The sequence below is a fragment of the Pteropus alecto genome, unplaced genomic scaffold (genome assembly GCF_000325575.1).
Source record: "Pteropus alecto unplaced genomic scaffold, ASM32557v1 scaffold98, whole genome shotgun sequence".
Lineage (NCBI taxonomy): Eukaryota > Metazoa > Chordata > Mammalia > Chiroptera > Pteropodidae > Pteropus > Pteropus alecto.
The window spans coordinates 22,626,408-22,648,177 of record NW_006443570.1 but is presented as its reverse complement, the minus strand read 5'-3'; the positions used below and the strand labels follow the sequence as shown (position 1 = coordinate 22,648,177).

Genomic DNA, 21,770 nt, shown 5'->3' with positions numbered 1-21,770 from the left:
GACTTTCAACTGGTTTCTCTAGTTCCTCCCTCCTCTTACTCCCCAGTCTATTTTCAGCATAGCAACTGGAATGATCTTTTTAAAACATCAATAAGATCGTGTCACGCATGTCTCTGTTCAGAACCTTCCGACGGCTGTTCCTCTCACTAAGAGTAAAAGCCAAAGTTTTAACAATGGCCTACAGTGCCCTCAATTACTTGACGCCATTTCCCTCTTAACTCTCTGACCTCAGCTCCTACTGCTCTTTCGTACTCAGTATGCTCTAGTCACATGGCATCCTTGCTGTTCTTCAAACAAGGCAAGCACTCATGCCTAAGGATCTTTGTACTTGCTTTCCTCTTAACTTGGAACACTCGGTCCCCAGATAGCTGTGTAGCTCTCCCTCCCTTCTAAATGTCTCTCACCTTGTTAGAGAGTTCTTCCCTAGCTATCCTGTATAAGATGCTACCAGCCTTTCTTTTTCTTTTACTCTGCTTTGTTCTCCAGGGGAAAATAACATCTCTTGAATATCTAGCATGAATCAGCCCCGGGACTAGGTATTTCATTAAGTCCTCACAATAAGCCTACCAAGCAGGTATTAGTACCTTCATTTTTTCAAAGACATGACTGGGGCTCAGGAGAAGAGTGAGGAATGATGATAAACTCATTTCTCCATGACTGACCTTGAAGATAAGTGTGAATATGTCAGAGGAAATCTTTAGGAACTCTTAACCTTTTAGAAATCTGAAAAAGATAGACATTCTCTCCAGTTTCTAATGTTTACTCCTAAGAAATGTAAAATATCTCAAGGACTTTACAGTAGCAGCAACCTGAGCAATTTCATTGCTGGTCAAGATTAATCATATGTTTCATCCAGCCTTCATTCTCATTCAACAGATAATTACTGAGCATATCTACATTATACTGTCTTGTACACACAGCAAGAGAGATGCAGACATATAAAGCAAAGATCCTCCTACTGTGGGAGGCAGTTTGTGACATATACAAACATGTGAGAAACAATGTAAGTATAATTTGAACCTATAATTAAGGAGAACCTCTTGAAATTTTGTTGAGCTGTTAGCATCCCAGTGAAGCAGTTGCTTAAGGAGCACCGATCTGGCATTATCATATCACTGTATTTCCCAAGCATGTTCCATGGAACTCTAGTTTTGTAGGTTCTTAATCGTTGGGTGAAAGAGTTTCATGATCATATAAGTTAGGGTAAAGCAGTGTTAAACAGGACTCATCACTGCAGGACTTCTTGTCATGTCAAAATTCTCGGGCTTGTTTTTAATGTAGTATACATTATGAGAAGAATAGCCTTTGCAGTGTTTTCCAAATTTGCTTTGCCCTTGATATTTTTGATTCACTAGACATCTTGTAGGATTAGTAGTATGCCTAAAATAAACCCCAATAGAATACCGAGGTATGGGATGAACAAGAGGTGAGAAAACAGGTTGCTGTTGGGATTATCCAGAAGTAAGGTAAGGAGTACTGATTTTGAGAGAAACATCACAGATGTTGAAACCAGTTAGAGCCAACCAGGGGAAAGAAAGTGATCTTAGTTTCACCAAGTGACTGCTAGACACCTAAATCCAGAGGTTAAGTAGCACACCCAAGGTCATATCACTAGTAAGGTAGTGTGTATGATTTCAAAACCTCATGTTCTGGTGAATGCTTTGATGTCTAGGATTTGCTTCAAATCATCTGGAGAGGGAAGTAGACAGGAATATAAATGAAAAAATGGCTAGATATTAATCATTATCAAATGTCAATCATTATTATTGATTAAATATTGATCATTATTAGTAAATCTGAATAATGGGTATATTTAGTTTATTATAGTATTCTAGTTTTGTATATGTGTGAATTGTCCATAATAACAAGTTTTAAAAGGAGTAATAGCCATCCTGAAAGCAAAACAAAACTATGTCCTTCCTGACATGTTATAGTGCATAAGTGATTGAAAAAGTAATCAAACCATAATAATAATAATAAAGTTATCTTTCAATCACTAATCATGTTCTAGGCAGAATACTAAGCTCTTTACATGCATTTTCTCATTGAAACCCCAACAACCCTATAGGTCAGAGGTCCCTAACCCCCGGGCCATGGACAGTACTTCTCTGTGGCCTATTAGGAACCAGGTCGCACAGCAGGAGGCGAGTGGTGGGTGAATGAGCAAAGCTTCTGTACTTGCAGCCACTCCCCAGCACTAGTATCACTGCCTTAGGAGCACCGGTCTCTGGTGCCAAAAAGGTTGGGGACCACTGCTATAAGTAGACAGGAGAAATGATTAAAAGGAAACTGTTTTAGGAGAAAGATACTGAGTTCATGTTGTGCCTCAGTTAATATAAAAAAAAAAAGCGTAATTATCTTCAAAATATACACATGTGACTATATAGCTATAGGTGGTACTAAATAAGGATCTATTTAGTGACAGGCCCTGTCTTTCCTTAGGCGCTAAAGCTTTAGTTATTTAATGGATACATTTATTTCATAAGTAGATATAAGCAGTCCTCATTCTGTCATCCTCAGGTAGATTAATCTATGTGATGTTCTTTGTCTTCCTCTATATATTGTCTAAGAACTTAGTGAAGAACTTCTCAACAAGCTAATGTCAGGGCCACTCTTTGTCTTGATTAGGGAATAAATTATAAGTCACATTATGAGGTCACATTATGTCTCACATTACATCTTATTCATTTTTACAGTCGTCTTTGCTTTTTGTCTGGATATTGGATCCCAAGAAACTTTGTCATTTAATAAAATACGTAGTTGAGGTTAAAGATGAGGCTTAAACTGTTCAACTTTAGGAACTTCTGGCTTGTCTGCTTGTTTATTTGTTAAATGACATTTTTGGCATATTGTTTGTTGTTCATATAATTACCAAAAAATGTTTTGAATGGAGAATGTAGAAGAACACAAGAAAATAAAAATCACCTACAAGCTACCAACTAAAATTAACCAATATTAATAGTTTAATATGTCCTTCCCATCTTTTTCCCACCATGCTTATATGTATGTTTGTATGCTTTTCCTTTCATAAAATTGGGACCATACAATATATGCATTGTTTTGTGGGGTTTTTTTTATACCCTTGTTTTATACACATAGTTTTGGGGGAAATGTTGTCTTTGTTGTTTGATGGTCTGGAAAATATTTATTGTAAGTGCTACCATTGACTGATTTTTTGAAAAACGTAGTCAATCTTCTATTTTCAAAGTATCAGCATCAAGAATGAAAAAAAAAAAAAGAACTATTGACTATCCCATATTTAAGATGTGGAAATTAGTACTATTTACCATATGCATTTTCTTTTTTAATTGCATTATGTTTCTAAATTTACTGTAATTATTAAGAATTAATTTATATTAAGTGTTAGGCTGTTGGTGAGCTCTAAAAACATTTAATATAGCTCACCAACAGTCTTTTTGTTCTATGGCTTTACCATTTTTATGTTATTTTGACTCATCTGTTATTCAAATGCAACACTGCAGAATCTTTTTCAGCAAAAATATGGATGCTTTTTTAAAATTAAGATGACTTTTGTAAAATACAATAGTAATACACATATGCAAAAGAATCAAACAATTGAGAAAAATGTATAAAGTCCAGAGCCACCCACCCCCCCTTGGTATAACTGCTGCTAATTTGATATTTGTCTTCTTAGGCCATTTCTGTGCCCATTGAAACGTATTTATGCACATATACAAGCATATGATCGAAATGATAGTGTAGTATACATTCTCTTCCATATCTCTTTTTGTTAAACAATATATTAAGGACATTCATGACTAGTTTTTGAACACTTGTATCTCAAAATTGTTCTTATTTTGAACACTTGTATCTCAAAATTGTTCTTATTTTGTCCTTGCTCTTGAATAGCAACTTAACTTAGGTTAGCAGCCCCCCCAGCTCTTAAAACTATAGATATTATTCCATTGCCTTAATGGTTAGAAAAAATTAGAGAAAAGTCCGATTTTACTTTTTTTTTTTTTTGTCCAGCATGGGTAACATAAAATTTTCTGATCTTGAATTTCAAATTGTGTGAAGATTTGTTTAATGTTGGGTTCTGTAATTTTTCATGGTACCTAATGAGCTTTTTAAATATGCAGATCCAATTCTATCTTTAGACCAGAAAAGTTTTCATCTCTTATGTCCTTGATTGCTAACGTTCTGTGTATTCTGTTTTTCTCTTCAGTAATTTCTGTTCTTCTAGTATATTGGATCTCCATTCTTTGTCCTCTACGTCTCTTTTTATATCATTTTAATCGCTTACTGCTTTGCCTCTCCATCTCTCAGAGAGCTTCTCAAGTTTCTCCTATCTGTAATTGAGTCAGATTTTTTATAGTGCTGATTCTACTCTTTACTGCTTCTAATTCAGTTTTTAAGTCTGTTATTGTGTTATTTGTTCCTTTACGTTGTTTCTCTATCTTATCCTGTAACCTTTATATTTTTTGCCTGCCTTTTATCCAGGTCCCTTTTATGTCTTTGTTTTCTCATTCGTCTTTTAGCATACTAAACAGGTTCTATGATTTTAAGAATTCAATTGTAAGAATAAAACAGATAATGTCTTCTTCATCTAACAATTTTTCCCCCCCAAAATGGGCTTTGTTTCTCGGTCTCTCTGTGTACTGTGGTATCCCATTTTTATGTTGCAGACTCTTTTCATAGGTTGCAACTTAGATTTCCGCAGTCTGATTCTGGTCATTTTTATTTCTTCAAACAAAGATTTATTCAGGTCTGATATTTGCTCCAAAACAGGTTAGGTAGATTCTCACTGGATGCCTTCTGTGTTTCCAGATATTATTGAGAATCTTCTCAAGTCTAAAGATGGTTGATAGACTTTTTTTAATATCAAGTTACTACCCCGAAGGGGGTGAAGAGGAGATCAGGTGGTGTGCAGTCTCAATAAATGGATTTATTTTCTACATTTTCTGTTCTGTATGTAGTGGACCTACTATACCAAAGCTGGTTTCCCATGTCCAGTCTTTGTTTCACATAAACGATATGGCACTCTGACCTCCTTCCTGGAGCTGTGGCCTACCATATCAAGAAGAAATTCTACCCTCTGGCCACTTCTCTTGGGCCTCTCTGAACTCCTGATTGTAAGTAGTACTGCTTTATAGCAGTGAAAAAGCTTCCAAGTAGTGTTCTGCATCTGTCCCATGTCCTCACACTTTATAGTAAGCAGACTTTGTGGTAGGTAGACCAAAGGTGGCCCACAACGTAATCCCTGAAACCTGTTAAATATGTTACAAGGAAAAAGGGCTTTTGCAGGTGTGATTAACTTAAGGATCTTGAGATGGGAAGATGATCCTGGGTTATCTGGGTAGGCTTGATGTAATACAAGGGTCCTTAGGAGGGAGGCAGAAGTGTCAGAGTCAGAAATAAGAGATGTGATGATAGAACCAGAGGTTACAGAGAGTGCGAGAGAGGGAGAAGGAGAGGGAGAGATTGAGATTGAGATTGATTGGATTGATTGATTGGTTGATTTGGGGATAGCTTGTTGCTGGCCTTGAAGATGGTTTTAGGAATTCTGACCTCCAGAACCATAAGATAACAAATGGTATTGTTCTAAGCCGTTAAATTTGTTGTGATTTGTTATAGCAGCAATAGGAAACTAGTACACCCTTCCAAACTGGAGAATTTTGCCAGGCTCTTTATTGTTTACTTCTCTTGCTGCTTTCTTTTTCTCTTTCTTTTTTAACCTTTTTAATTATGAAATATAAATAACAAAGACTCATCATAAAATGCGCAACTGTATAATCAGCAAGCAGGTCAAGAAATAGAATGAGACATGGGTGGTTAATTAACCAGTTCCATTCAACTTTTGTCGGAGGTCCTAGCCAGTACAGTAAGACAAGAAAAAGAAATAAGGTTTTAAAAAGATGATTAGAAAGGAAAAAATAAAGCTGTCTTTTTGCAAATAATGTTATACATGTTCATAAATCCAAAAGAAAATAAGGATAAATTATTAGAATTAATAAGTGAATTTAATAAAGTTGATGGATATAAAAGTCAGTATACAAAAATCAATTCCATGTTTACAAACTAACATCAAACAAAATGAAACTTCTTAAAAAGTTGCTTTCTTAAGAAGGGAAGCTATGAATTGGCTCTTAATGGCCTGCTTCTAGCTGTCCTCTATCCATCTGGCAGTAATTCTTTATGGTTGCTGACAGGTGGAGGGCATTTTCCCATTTAGCAGCTATTGACTCTACTGTGCATCAGGCACTGTTCTGGATAACACAGCCATAGCAGTGAGTACAGTAGACCAAGAAGGGATCATGGGGCATGGGGGATATACTCTCTCTATACTGTTTGGTCAGTTCAGTTGGGATGTTGGAAGTAGAGTTATTTAATTCAGAAATCTATGCTTTTTTACATTTTTTTATTATAAAAATTTTTCTTTGTATTAAAAATAGTGTTCATTTTAGAAATACCAGAGAAATTAAGGTTAGCAATAAGGAAAATAAAGATCCCTTTATCCTAAACTGATTGGATAGATGGATGGACAGATGGACAAATGTGAAATTTTTTGCTTTTTAACAGAAATAGAATCAAACTGTATATACTGTTTTATAATTTACTTTGTTCACTTAGCAATAAATATACCCTAAATATAGTTCATGTTCACTTATAACGTGGTTCAATGGCTGCATTATATCAACTTATATGGGCACACCATAATATTTGTTTAGTCCTCAGTCATTAGACATTTTAGGAGGTTGCTGATTTTTCAATTTTATAAATGATGCCATCTAGGGGACCTTATATAGAAATATTTATGTAAATCTTTTATTAAGTCATAGGTAAATTTTCAAAGTGGAATTACTAGGTCAAAGAGGATATGTACATTTTTACAACTTTTACAACTTTTGATAGATAATGCCAAATAGCCCTCCAAAAAAGGGTATAGCCATTTAAACCGTAGAATGTGAGAGTGTTTTCTAGCATCCTCATCAATCCTGAATGATTTAATTTTTTGTAACTTTGCCAGAGATGGACAAAAGTGGCATCTCATTGTTTTGATTTTCATTCTTTGATCACCTTTTTACTAATTGTTTATAAATTTACAAAATTACTAATTACTACTTCCACTTACTCCAATCTCTGATTGTATCAGTTACTGCCTAATTTCTAATGGGGTTGTTTTTTTTAAAAAAGTACTGTGTTTATTGGTTATGAGTGTGTGTGCATGTGTGTGTGTGTGTATATGTGTATACATAAATTATATTTATTATACATTGTCTTATGTTCTTTGCCCATTTTACCATTGGAATGCTCTTCTGTTTTTTTCTTAATGATTTGTGAAAGCTATTTGTGAATAATGTTTGACTTTTATTTGGTTACTTTTGTACAAGAGGTGTTTTATTTTTATACCGAACTAGATGAGAATTTTTGGAAACTTGGAAGGGGTTGTGTAGCACTCTACTTTTAGGCAATAAAAATATGTATGTTCCTTTGTCACACTGTGCTAGATAAGATCTTTGGTTTGTTTTCACCCTTTCATGTAGTTTCTCCTTCTTATACCTCCCTATCAGTCTATAGAGATCTAAGGAAAAATCATTGCCATCCAGATATTTAGAAATGAACTATGAACTGTATCTACTTCTTTTCTCTTTTGCTTGTTTATTCAAAAGAGCCCTTAACGTGGGTATAAACTTAGTAAATATTATAACAGCGTTATGAAAAGGCCTCTAGTTTAAAAAATAGTATAAATACAGACTTTTTTTTTTCCTCTTCTCACTTTAGGTGCAATAAATACCTTGATAGGCCACTTCGATGATTCTTTTCACCAATGGCCTTTTGATACTGACCATTTGTATTGTATATTTCTCTGTGCCTACCTCATTTGTTGCCCTCTCTCCCCTTTTTTGTGCTCTCTCTCACCTCTTTACTAATTATTTATAAATTTACAAAATTACTAATTACCACTTACGTTTGCTCCAATCCCTGGTTATGTCAGTTACTCCTAATTTTTAAATCTAATTCCTCAAATGGGCCCTGTTGAACTCACTTATCTTTATGCCCACGCTATAGATAGATCAATGACTAGGTGTTCTTTTTGTTCTAGGATAGTAATTTTCACACTTTAGCATTCACCAAAATCACCTGGAGGGCTTGTTAAACAACCAATTGCTGGGTCTCACCCCAAGAGTTTCTGATTAGTCGGAAGGAAGAGATACTAAAAAATTGAATTTCTAATAACTTTCCAGGTGATGCCAATGGTCTGGGTTCCACACTTTGAAAGCCACTGTTTTTAGGAATTTGGTGGCTACCAGGGTTACAGCCATTAGGCAGAGATTTTGGCCCAAGTCAAAGTAATAAAGATTTCTGGTATAAGTCGTCCTAATTCTATCTTTAATTTTGGAATGTAGAGCATATTACCTGAGAGTTCATATACTTTCCCTCCATGTTGCCAAACAGCTTTCTGAGCTTTCAGAATGCTATAAATACATTTTTCCTAATATATGTATGAAAAGTTACATGTCTGGATCTCCTTTCCTGAGAGGATCCTGAGTGAAACACCTGATTTCAGTGAGTGCTTATCATCTGGTAGGCACTGTTTTAATGCTTTACATTATCTCATTATATATTACAAAAGCCCTATGGGAATTTGAACTATAGGGAACAAATTGCCTAGGATGACACAGCTAAGAATGAAGGAATCAAATCTGAGCAGTCCATATCTAGAGCACACACTCTTAGTTGAATATAAATATAGTAGTAGAGTGGTTGAACAAATATATTGCTTAGTGCTTCCAGTTCTCTCTCAGCTTTGACAATTATTTTCACTGGAAGGTTGATTTCTCACCAGGAGCTTGGGAGCTATTGACCTGGTTTAGGGAGATCATCTGATCTTCCATAATAGTTCCTGAGGGTGAACATAGAAGTAAAAGTTCATATGAGGTGAATAAATGCTCAGACTGAATTTACCTGCTTCTTTCTCTGGGTTGGATGTTCTTCAAATCTTGGAATATCCTGGGTCCAGATACCTGAGTTTCTAGAATATGAGTCTTTGGAGAGAGAACTTAATTTATTTTTAGCAAACCCATGAGAGTACTCTAAGAGGGCCTGAGTATATGCACATTATTTTGGAAGTTTGTCTAAAAGCACAGTAGTGGTAGTCCAACTTCTAAGGACCAGAAGATCAGAATAATGCTCTGTACTCCAAGCTTTACAGGCAGGATTTCTTATGGATGAACAGTGACTCTTAGAGTTGGCTAATGGGGATAACTGATGCATAAAAACTGGAAAGTCAGCACTGTAAATGTGCCTACCTATCTACATGCATACAGTCTTTGGCTCAAGACTTAATAAATATGGGCCGTAATGAAAAATAAAATTGAAATTGGTAAGAAGAAGAGGTACAGTTTTTAGAGAAAAGACTTAACTATTGATATAAAAACTTCTGCCTCAGTACTTCCTGTCCCACCTTTTAAAATTTTCTTTACTAATATAATCCCTCATATGTGTAAAAGAATATATATTTTTACTTTATAACTTTATACATCTGAAAGATTAATCTTTGTTTATAGTTTATATCTATTAATCAACTCATTAATATATAGTGTACATACAATGAAATCATACATTTGAATGTATTGATTTATGTATATACCTATGTAAAGACCACTCCAGTCAAGATACAGAAAACTTCCATCTCCCCAAAATGTTCCTGAGTACCCCTTTGCAGTTAATCTCTCCAGTCCCATCTCCGTCCCAGGAAACCACTGATCTAATTGATTTCATTATAGATTAGTTTTTCCTGTCCTAGAATTTCATATAAATGGAATCATACAGTGTGTACATTTATGTCTTTGTTCTCTCCCTCAGCATAATGTCTATGAGATTCATCCATGTTGTGTTTTTCCAGTAGTTCGTTCCCTTTTATTGTTGAGTAGTAGTCCTCATCTTTATGCATGAATATATATCGGTCTATTTATCTATTCACTTAATGATGGATGGGTATTTGGTTGTTTTTATTTTTTGGCTATTATGAATAAGGATGCTGTGTATATTAATGTACAAATCTTTTTGTGGATATATGTTTTCATTTCTGTGGGGTCAGTGGAATTGCTCAGTCATATGATGAATATATATCTAACTATAAAGAAACTACCAAACTATTTTCCAAAGTGATTGCACCATATTATACTTCCACTAGCAAAGTGTGAGAGTTCCAGTTATTTCATGTCCTTACCAACAGTTAGTATTTCTAGTCTTTCTAATTTTAGCCATTCTAGTAAGCGTGAAATGGTATCTCAGTTTTGATTTGTATTTCCCTAATTAATGTTGAGCATCCTTTCATGTGTTTATTAGCAATTCATATATCATTTCATGTGTCACATTTGGGAAGTGTCCAGATCTGTTGCCTATTTTTTAAAAATTTGGATATTGGTGTTTTCTTACTAAGTTGTAAAAGTTCTTTATATATTCTGGACACAAATCCTTGTCAAGTATATGTCCTGTGAATATTTTCTCTCACAGTATATGAAGAAATCCAGTTTTTCAAAATTTTCCTTTATGATTAGTTCCTTTTCTATCTTTTTTTTTTTTTAATTAATTTTTATTATGGTGACATTGGTTAACAAAATCCAGTAAGTTTCAGGTATAACCTTTTCTATCTTAAGAAATCTTTGTTTTTGTCTTCTTAACTGTACTCTTACAATTTTTTTTCTAGTGGTTTTTCTAGGGCTGACAATTTACGTACTTAACTTTTCAGAATTTATTTAGGGTCAGTATTGTATCTTATGCTTCCTATTTCCTTCTTCACACTTTACAAATGTAATAACCTTCAAACATAATTCCATTTACCTATTCCCGCTTGTATTGTGCAGTTGTCTTACCTTTTACTTCTTATATGTTATAAACCCTACTATGCCATATTATTGTCTCTACTCAAACAGTTTAAATTACAAACAAAAGAAAACACATACTTTTATATTTGTTTATTTACCGGTGCTCTTCATTCTTTTCAGTAGGTCCAAGTTTCCATCTGGTATCATTTCTTTTAAACCTATAGGACATAATAAGCAAATTGGCTGGTGACAAATTTCCATAGCCTTCGTTTATCTAAAAATGTCTGTATTTCTTTTTATCTTTGATTTTAAAGGATTTTTTCTTTACTAGATACAGAATTCTGGATTGAAGTTTTTTTCCTTCAGCATCTTCAAGATGTGGTTCTAATATTATCTGGGACCCACTGTTTTCTCATGAGAAATCATTCTTATGTATCTCTAGATAATGTGTCATTTCGTTGGGCCTGCTCCGAATATCTTCTTTATCTTTGGTTTTTCAAAAGTTTGATTGGAATATTCAAAGATGTAGTTCTTTTTACATTTATTTATCCTGCTTGTTGTTCACTGATTCTCTTGGATCTGTAAGTTGGTGTTTTTCATTAAATTTGGGGTATCTTTCAGACTTTATTTTTTTTCTGCCCCAGTTACCTTCTCTTCTTCTGGAATTTCAATTATGTGTATGTTAGATATTTTGATGTAGTCCCATAGATTTCTGAGGCTCCATTTATCATGTGTTTTTTCTCTCTAGTCTTCAAATTACTTAGTTTCTGTTGATCTTTCTTCAAATTCACTGGCTCTTCTGCCATTTCCAATATACTTTTAAACTTTTTTTTTCTTTTGCCTTTCAGTTTGAGGATTTCTTCTTAGTTCTTTTTTACAATTTTCTTTTCTCTGTTGACATTTCCTGTTTGTTTGCTCATTCAGATCATATTTTCCTTTACTTCTTCCAACATCTTTCCCGTTAATATTTTGGACATATTTATAATAGTTGCTTTAAAGTCTCTGCCTGCCAGTTCCAATATCTGGGCCATCTCACATTTGATTTCTACTAATATGGATTACATTTTCCTGTTTCTTTGTGACTACTGATTTTCGTTTAAAATCACTGTACATTGTGGATAATTTGTTACAGAGATTATAGAGCTTTTTACCTTCCTTTAGAGAGTATTTTTTATTTTAACAGGCAGTTAAATTACTGCTTGATCATCTTGAACTTATGTAGGCTTGGTTTTTACACACTATTAGTGTAGCTGTGTAGAATGCTTCCCAAGCCCCAGTAACTTGGTGATAGTTAACCTTCAAGCCCTGTTTCCCCTATAGATTTTGGTTTAGGCTAGGTTTTAGGGTCTATTAGATCTATTTAGATTAGGTCTTACTCTAAGGTGTGGCCTCTCTGAAATCTCAGATTTTTACTCAGAGGTGTTAAAATCTCTTCATTGGCAGTGTTGGAACTCCACTGCCCCGAATCCTTAGGCATCATTCTTCGCCCAGCACTGCTGGACCTCTGATGTCTCTGTGTTCCACTCTCAACCCTATAGCCAGTACTGTCTGGTAAGCCTGTGGTGGTCTTCACCCTCTTATTCACTGAGGATTCTCACATGTATTCATGCCTTTTCTTTGTACAACTTCTTCTGTCTGTTTCCTTACTGGCAGATTTCAGCCCTTTCAGCTGCCTCACATTCTGTTCTCTGCATCCTTAGCTCAGCAGGACCACCATAATTTTCTTGAGATTCATCTTTTTATGTCATGGTTGGAAATTTATTCCCAAGCAGAGGACTGCATGATCACAGGCTTATTTCATGAGTTTCTGGTCTGTCAGGGATCACAGTTCTTGCACTACTTATTGTCCACTGCTTAAAAATAGTCGCCTCATCTATTTTGTAGCTGTTTATTGTGGGAGGATTAGTCTAGTACCAGTTACTCCATAGTGGTCAGAAACAGAAGGTGGACTTTTTAATTACAAAAGTAATTCATGCTCTCTGCAATAATATTAAAATAATACAGAACTGTAGAAAATAAGAATATAAGTCCCTCCCTTCTAAAGATGATTGCTGTTAACAGTTTGGTAAACTTCTTGCAGACATACATACACAGAGTATTAATTTTTCTAATAAAATACATGCTATATATACATTACTTTTTTTGTTTGGTATACCTTAGAACTGTTTCTAAATCATTACATATAAATCTACGCCATTCTTTTTTTCAAGTTACATCATATTCCATTATGTAGATATAATTTATTCAACTGTCTTTTAGGTGATGTTTAGTTATGTCCAATTTTTGTTATGACAGTGCTGAAATGAATTTCTTTGTTCCTACAAGTACTTAAACAGTAAGAAAACTTACTGTTTCTGTAAAATAGATTTCTGCAAGTGGAATAGTAAACATGAGATACATGTTTACTATTTTGACAGATCGTTCCAAATTGCCCTCCAAAATGATCATACCATTTTATATTCCCATTAACAGTATATGAGTGTCTTGTTCTTTATCTCTTATCAGTACTGTATATTATTATCAATATTTTCAATTTATGCTAATTTTATGAGTTAAAAAATATCTCATTTTTGCATTTTTTTTAACTAGTAAAGTAAAGGATCTTTCTGTATATTGTCTGTTTATATTACTTCCTCTCTGACTTGCATATTTATTGCCTTGCTCTGTTTGTTTGTTTGTTTGTTTGTTTGTTTGTTTTTTAAGGTGAGGCAACCCTTGGTTTACCTCACAGATTGCAAGGACCTTGTCAGCTTACAATCCCTTATTTTTTATGTTTTACGCCCACAGCACCTGGTCTTTCTAGGTGGTCTCCAATCCAAGTACTAACCAGGCCCGACCCTGCTTAGCTTCCGAGATCAGACGGGATCGGGCTTGTTAAGGGTGGCATGGCTGTAGGTTGGCCTTGCCCATTTTTATAGTTATTTATTTTTATTGTTAACATGAGCATTCTTTATACACTGTAGAGATATTTTAAATGTTGCAAATATTTTCTCCTGGTTTGTAGCTTGTTTTATAATCTTGTTTATATTTCTTACAGTGTACAATTTAAAATTTTTGTAGACTCAAATCTGTCTTTTCCTATAGGACCTCTGGGTTTTCTTGTCATGCTTTCCTCATCTTTGTACACACCTTCTTGCTGATTGTTTAACTTGATTTCTCTAAAAAGAAAGGTTTATGATTAACAAGATACACTGTGATTTACCCAGGCTCCCATCAGAATTTTGGTTGTAAAGTAGAGACTGCCACTTTTAAGTGCTCCAAATATTCCAAAATTGCAGTCCTTTGGAACAAAGCTTTTTGAAGGTTTGATATTTTTGTGGACAAGTTTTTGTGATACCATTATTGTCAGTAACAGGAAAAAGCTAATCTTTAGCTGCCTAAGAGTAAATCCAAATGTTGCTTAACTACTAGTAAACTCTGAAATAACCAGATGAAATAATGGAAAACCTCATTTGTAGTGAATGCTTATCTAGCAATAGGGGTTTTTTTTCCTCATGCACACAGCCCCCTCTAAAGTGAAGAAGAGAAAAATGAGAAACTGTTCTTAATTCTAGAGTGCAGTGGAAAACATGGTTTGCATATGTGCAGCAAAAAGCTTTGGAAGGTTGGAATTGCACAATGAGTGTAGGTTGAGCAATTGCTTAACAAGGCATACACATTGGGGGGTGTCCTTTGCTCTTGTGCAATTAGGGAACTCCAGAGCTGCCTGGATAGGGGATTTCCTTTTATTTCTTACATGCCATTTTAGAAATTCACTTTTTCTCTTCTTTTCAGTATTCATTCTTTATTATTTTATTTTTTTCATTATTCCCTGGAATTCTTATTCGTGGTTTCCTTTTTTTTTTTTTAAGGGAAGAGATTAATTAGCTAGACAGCCACATGTCCCCACCTCTGTGACTGTGATTAGAAATGAACCTGGGCCAGGTTCTACAGATGGTAGGAGGATGGTTGCTGATGGTTTAAGGATTTCCAGTTCAGCTTCTTTTCATAACTGTAATACTCAGCTGGTTCTAAGTGTTTGAAATATGGGTTACTGATCAGCCAGCATTCCCTGATTTCTTAGTACAGTACTAGAATTTTGCAGACTTTGTCATGAGTTTTCTGAGGTTTTTGCCTGTTTTACTTTTAATAGTGACTGACACCTCCTGATGAAGATCAGCTGCTGAGGTAAAGCCAAACTTTAAGCTGAAAGCATAGGAGCAAACCAGTTAGAGGAGAGCTATACAGTCCTTGTTTCTCTCGGCAAAAGACGAGTCCTTGTTTTCTCCCTTGCCTTTAGCCTGCTCTGTCACACTCATATTAGATGGTACCTAGTAAGCATGCTTCTAATTCTCTTCCCTTTACCTTTGTGCTGGGGTACGGAATCTCTGCACTCTCAACTTTGCTCTGTTCCAGAGGAATAGGAGAGGTAGTTGGGTCAGTGTGCCAAAAAGCAGAAGTTAAGTATGTGGATTTCATAGCCGCCTATATGAGAGTTTGTGGGGCAGGGAACTTCTAATGGAAAACATTTGTGTTGCATCAAAAACAGAGCGAGGCCTGGTTACAGTCTGTCTGCTCTGTCAGTCTGTTCCCTACCAGCACTAGTCATTGTTCTCCTGGGAGTCTCAAGCGTATTGTGGTTTCTTCTGCTGTTGCTATTCCCTAATCTTGCCAGAGTTTTTGTGTCATGGGTGGCCCCATTCGCAGTTTGGAGTGGTGACTAATGGCTTTGAAGGCACTCAAGCTCACATACTGGTTTGGAGACCCTTTCTGGGTGAGCGTTAGTAGAGGGAAGGGTCTCCAGCACAGACAGTAGGAGAAGCATGCTTAGACACATACAGACACTTTTTTAGTCCCTACTTTTACTGCAAGCAAAGCACAAAACAGAAGAATGGAGACCAGGGGCAAAGGCTTGCTGTTTGGGCTTGCCATTTCATTTGTAAATGCTCCTAAGGGATGCACCTGGGTGCCCAGGCTTGTCCCTGACAGGCTGATGTCAATCAGGTTATGTGGCTGGATCCCCTTTGAGAATTGCAGAAGAGAAAGTGCTAATTTCCCTGAGGATAATGTCACTCCAAGATATGAGGGACCTGTAACTTGAGCTATTTCTTTTTTTTCCCCTCCAGACCCTCTGAAATTCACATTTGTTCATCATTTTTAAAAAAAAAAAAAAAGAACGAAAGAAAGAAAACAATAAAAAAGCAGCAGCTAAAAGTTTTCTGGGTCCCCAAGAAGGCACTTCACCAATGTGGTTTTCACATTTTCAGGTTTTTGGCTGGTGAATAAGATTGAGCAGAAATGCTCCTTCCCCTGATAACAATACATTCAGATGCAGGATCAGGAGCGTGTGGATTAAAACCAGACGGTGGATGATTAATATTTTTGCTTATAGAGGTAGACATGGCAGCTTCCTCCATTTAAATGAAAAAGCCCTTTCTCTGCATTTGTATGTGTGCATATGCTTACATGCTTTTGCTCTTCGAAGGTGGGAGCTGAGTTTCTAGCTTAGTTATAGTTTCCAAGTACCATTTCCTTACTCTCACTTGAAGCACCAAAGAAGTTCTAAAAGTATTAAGCTGTGAAGCAGAAGTATGAAGATAAGCTACTAAAATGAGAGTGGGTAATATATTCTCTTTTTGAAGTTAATTGCTTTCACAGCTCTCCAGGTACTGCTGTAACACACATCTTTATCCACTCAACTTTCTTGCTCTCTCTGGTCCTGTGACCTCATTATAAGAGGTATTACTTTTCTTTCAAAATATTATAACTTTGGAGTGCCCATCCTCGTCATTTCATTATTAGATAATAATATTAAAAGAAACTTTATTATTACAAGAAACTTTATGTTTTTTAACCTCACTCACTGACAATATGACAGAAATTTGATGGAGAATACTTTTAATTAGAGGTCGGCAGGTGTTTATTATTTTTAAAAACATGTTTCTAGATTTATTTTTATTAGGTTCTGTGCACATTAACCTATTCAGGTCAAGAGGACTCCGGTTAGCCTAGGCCTCTGATTTCCCTGTGATTTTTAAACTTGAGTACACTTTGCCCTTTGTAGAAACAGAGACCTCTGCCCAGATGAAACAGGAAATGAAAGGGGAGGAAGAAAACCAGGCTGGGACTTGGTATTTTGTTATCTATGTGAAGAAGGGTATATTTTCTCTTTAATAATGAAAAGTTTGGGAGACAAAAGGTATAACGTTCCTTTTATTCCAGCAGAAATTTGGGTCAGTTTTCATGTTGCTTACAGTTTCAGGAAGAAAGTATGCTGTGTCAACCCTGTCATACTCTCGCTGTACACGTTCCAGGTGTCCACAATCACAGAATGGAGTGATGTTCCTCCAGTTCATCCCCTTCCCCAGATACTAAGATTTATTTTTTTGTTTATTTACCTACATTAAAATCTACTCTTTGTTATACGGTTTTGACAAACACTCAAGTCATGTAGCCATCACCACGATTAAGATATAGAGCATTTCTCTCACCCAAAAAAACTCATTCAACCGACCCCTCTTCCCACTCCAGTCCCTGGCAACTTCTGATCTGTTTTCTACCCCTATGACTTCGCCTTTTCCAGGATGTCACATAAATAAAACCACATAGTAATTAGCTTTTTAAGTCTGGCTTCATTCACATAGCATAATACATTCAAGAATCATCCATGTTGTTGCCTGTTATCAGTCATTCATTTTTGTTGCAGAGTAGTATTCCATTGTATGGATATACTACAATTTGTTTATGCATTCACAAGTTGATGAATATTTGGGTTGTTTGCAGTTTTGGGTGATTATGGGTAAAACTACTGTAGATATTCCCATATAGGTTTTCATGTGAACTTAAGTTTTCACATCTCTTGTGTAAATACCTAGGAATGAATGTATGGGTCATTTGGTAAGTATATGTTTAACTTTGTTAGAAACTGCCAAACTGTTTTCCAAAGTGGCTGTACCATTTTGTATTCCCAGCAGCAATGTATGAGACTTTCAGTTCTTCCACATCCTTGCCAACATTTGGTAGTGCAGTTTTTTTTTTTTGGTTTTGTTTTTTGTTTTTTGTTTTTAAGTCATCCTGATAGGTATCTCTCTACAGTTTTAATTTGCATTTCTCTAATAGCTACCTGATAGTATTGGAGCATCTTTTCATGTGTTTATTTGCCATTGTGTATCTTTGGCAAAGTGTCTTCAGATCTTTTGCCTAATTTTAAATTGGATTGTTTTGGTTCCTTACTGAATTTTGAGAGATCTTTATATATTCTAGATGCAAGTGCTTTGTCAGATAAATATGTATTGTAAATATTTTCTCTCTATCTGTGGCGTATCTTTTTACTTCAGAGACTAAGTTTTGACTGATTAAATGCCGAGAACTAGAGATTTCAGGCTCTCTTGGTAGAGGAAAGTAAGGAAAAGGAGAACTTAGTCAGCAGAAAGATGTGAGAACCACCCCTTTTGAAGCTGTTTATTTAAAATAAAAGAGTGGGGAAGAGGTAGGCCAAGATTGAGTTGTGCAGACAGATGTCTGAAGCTTTTTTAAATTTCTCGTTTTCTCCTGTTCCCACCTATGATATGGATTCTGGGCTGTTACCTTCAAGTGGGTTCTTTAGTTTCTGCCATCACTCCAAACTCATTGAGGCCTCTCCAGCACTGCAAACTCTAGTGGAATACCCAAGAGGGCAGTCTAGCTTCTTGCCCCAAGTATATTCCAGACTTAAGTCATTTTGATAAGTAATCATTCCCAAGCCCTAAAGTGGTAGCCCCTTCCCCCACTTGTCACCCACTTCGAAGAGCTTCTTTCATCTCCAGCTGGACTCTTTTCCAAACAAGCATCGGCAAAACCTAGTCAGGGCTCTGCCACAGAGTTCTGCCATGAGAAGCAAATTGGCAGCAACAGGCAGCCCCCTGAGGCAATGGAATTCAATTCTCAGAACATACATTAAACGTGGATATTTATTTATCATGGGACTCTTTCATGTTGCATGGAATTCTTTCCACAGGGCAGCCCACTTAGGTACAGGGGAGAAAATATGTCCTGCCCCATTGGACAAAAGTCAAGAAAAGGTAGTATGTGCTTTCTTGTCACTTTTTAATTTCTAACACTCTTAACGTGTTTTTCTTAAACAGTATTTGCCACTGGCTAGACACTAGCAGAGTTTCTTTTCTTTCAGCACATACCATAGATCACTAACACTGCATGTGATGGTCGGAGGAGGCCTGCTTTAGTCCTAGAGGTCTGTCCATTTCTCCAGGATAATGCACTCTGGTCAAGGCTCTCTGGCTTCTGACCCTAGTAGGAGTGATGTGTACAGAGAAGAATTTCTGACCCTTTACTAATGTCAATTATTTTAATGCCTTTTTGTAAACTGAGCATCTTTTAGGCAAGCTTAAAATTTTTCTCTTTCTGCTCATATAGGTACAAATTTCTCACTATACTAAGGACAAATAAATGCAATTAAAGATAAAAATGTAATGTAAAATAATAGTTCAGGCTTTAAAAACAAAGGGAGGGGTTAAGAACAAGTTCTGCAATAAATCTGCAAGTGTGGAATCTAAGGGAAATGATCCCATCTGGAAAACTCTACCAGTGGTGCCGCGGCTGGCTTGTGGAGCAGTGCGGATGGTGGAGTGAAAAAAGACCCTGAAGTCTTGAAAGATGACAGGCTCCTTAATTGATGTCCATTTCAGCTGGTGCTGTGCCAGCTTATGTTGGCCCCAGTCCAGCGTTCCTGTAATTTGGGAGCCAGGTGTGAAGCATTTTTGTTCCATCTTGTTCCCCAGCATCTACAGAAGCCTCACGCATCTCACTTGAGGCAGCAACACTGTAGGAAACAGATGTACAGGTAAAGGTGGAAGGAAGTGTCACAGCTGGGTTATGGATATTTAAAAAAAAAAAATCCTCCTCCACACTCAAGTTAGATCTGGGCTTAAGAGTTGAGGGAAAGATTATTTCACAGCCTCGGTATAAGATGTGATTACCAGGTACTCTAATTACTCTGATACTCATCTGTGATTTTTTAAAATATGTCTTATAACTTTAGAGTTACACTTCATATAGGCAGAGCTCTATAGTGATTTGCCTTCTAACTCTGGGAACAGCAAGTACAGCATAAAGAACATCTCAGGATGGCCATCAGAGTTAGGTTTGATCACTTCCATAGCATCTAAGAATCAAGAAAACAAAACCTTATGAGTAATTAGCTACCTCTGAGTAGGTGGGGACATAACTGTGTTTGTTCTTTGAGGGATCCTGATGAATACAGAAGAAGGATACTAACATCATATGTCCAATGCATTGATATTAGGCCCTTGATGCTCAAGAGTGTGGATGTAGTTGGCCCAAGAAGACATTCTTCCCAGAATCCAACTTGTATTCTTTCTAGCCCTCAGGCTAAACTGAACACTAAAGAACAGGCAGTTCTACCTTTCAGGATTACAAAACATGAGCAGAATCCTCCCTGTGGGAACATTAAAGTCCTGTGGACATAGAACTTAAATGTTGGAATTGGTCCTTTTCCACTGGCTTACATTTTGATATAAGGCAAGTTTTAGCCTTCTAGAACTAAGAGTCAACTCTTTTTCCTGAAGGGCCCAACCCATAAGCAGACAGCTGAAGGAGTGCTTTGTTGTTCCTTACTTTAACTCAGAATCTCACACAGACAGAGATGAGGATAATTTTTGGCCTTGAGAATCAGACCATGAAGTCAAGGAATAACTTATAGGTTGCTTTTTGCTCCAAAAGTGCCAGGGTCACAGTGCAGCCATTGGTTCACTGATAGTATGTTTTGGTTTTTGGAATTTTTTATTATTATTAGTTTCAAGTGTACAGTACTTTGATTAGACATTTATATAGTTTGTGAAACAATTCTCCTGATTATCTTCCCTCTGGCTCTACACATAGTCCTTACATTACTGCTGACCACATTCCCTATCCCTGATTCACTGATATTTTTAATCAGTTCTTCCTTATGTTATCAATACAAGAAGCTGGAAAAGGCCTATACCAGACATTTCAAGAGGATGAAGAAGAAGGGTGGTTTTCCTCTCTTTAAAACAGTTTCATTCTATATTTTAAATTTGCAATTATTAAAGTACATGTAAATATAAATTTTATAATTTTTAAGTGTACAGTTTTGTGGCATTAAATATATTCACATTGTTTTGAAATCACCACCACCATTCATGTACAGTACTTTTTCATCTGTTCCAACTGAAACTCTGTACCCATAAAACACTAACTTCCTATTTCCTCCCTTTCCCACAGCCTCTGGCAACTACCATTTTCTTTTCTGTCTCTGAATTTGACTACTCTGTAAACCTCATATAAGTGGAATCATGCAATATTTGTCTTGTTGTGACTGCTTTATTTTACTTACCATAACATTTTTTTAATTAAGTTTATTGGGATAACATTGGTTAATACAACTATATAATTTTATAATTTTATTCTGTCCCACTGGTCCATGTGTCTGTTTTGCTGCCATTTTGACTACTGTCGCTTTGTAGTATAATTTGAAGTAAGGCAGCGTGATGCCTCCAACCTCATTCTTTTTTCTCAGGACGGCTTAGGCAATTCGGGGTCTTTTGTGCTTCCATACAAATCTGATGACATTTTTGTCCTATTTCTTTAAAAAATGCTGATGAGATTTTGATGGGGATTGCATTAAATCTGTATAATGCTTTAGGTAATATGGTCATTTTAACTATGTTGATTTTTCCAATCCAAAAACATGGAATATCTTTCCATTTCTTTCTATCTTCAATTTCTTTTAATAAGGTCTTGTAGTTTTCATTACATAGGTCCTTCACATGTTTCGTTAAATTTATTCCTAGGTATTTCATTCTTTTTGTTGTAATTGCGAAAGGAATTATTTTTTCCACTTCTTTTTCTGACACTTTGTTGTTAGAGTATAGAAACACTATGGTTTTTTGAACATTGATTTTGTATCCAGAAACTTTACTGTATTTGCTTATTGTTTCTTGTGGAATCTTTAGGGCTTTC

General features: G+C 35.8%; 1 protein-coding gene and 1 pseudogene across 5 annotated transcripts in view; one reads left to right on the top strand and one right to left on the bottom strand.

Moving 5' to 3' along the window:
- Positions 1 to 21,770, top strand: part of SMG6 (SMG6, nonsense mediated mRNA decay factor) — a 192,321-nt gene that overhangs the window by 101,348 nt on the left and 69,203 nt on the right. The gene's annotated exons all lie outside the window — the stretch shown is intronic.
- On the bottom strand, positions 13,572 to 13,690 carry LOC112473229 (annotated as a pseudogene).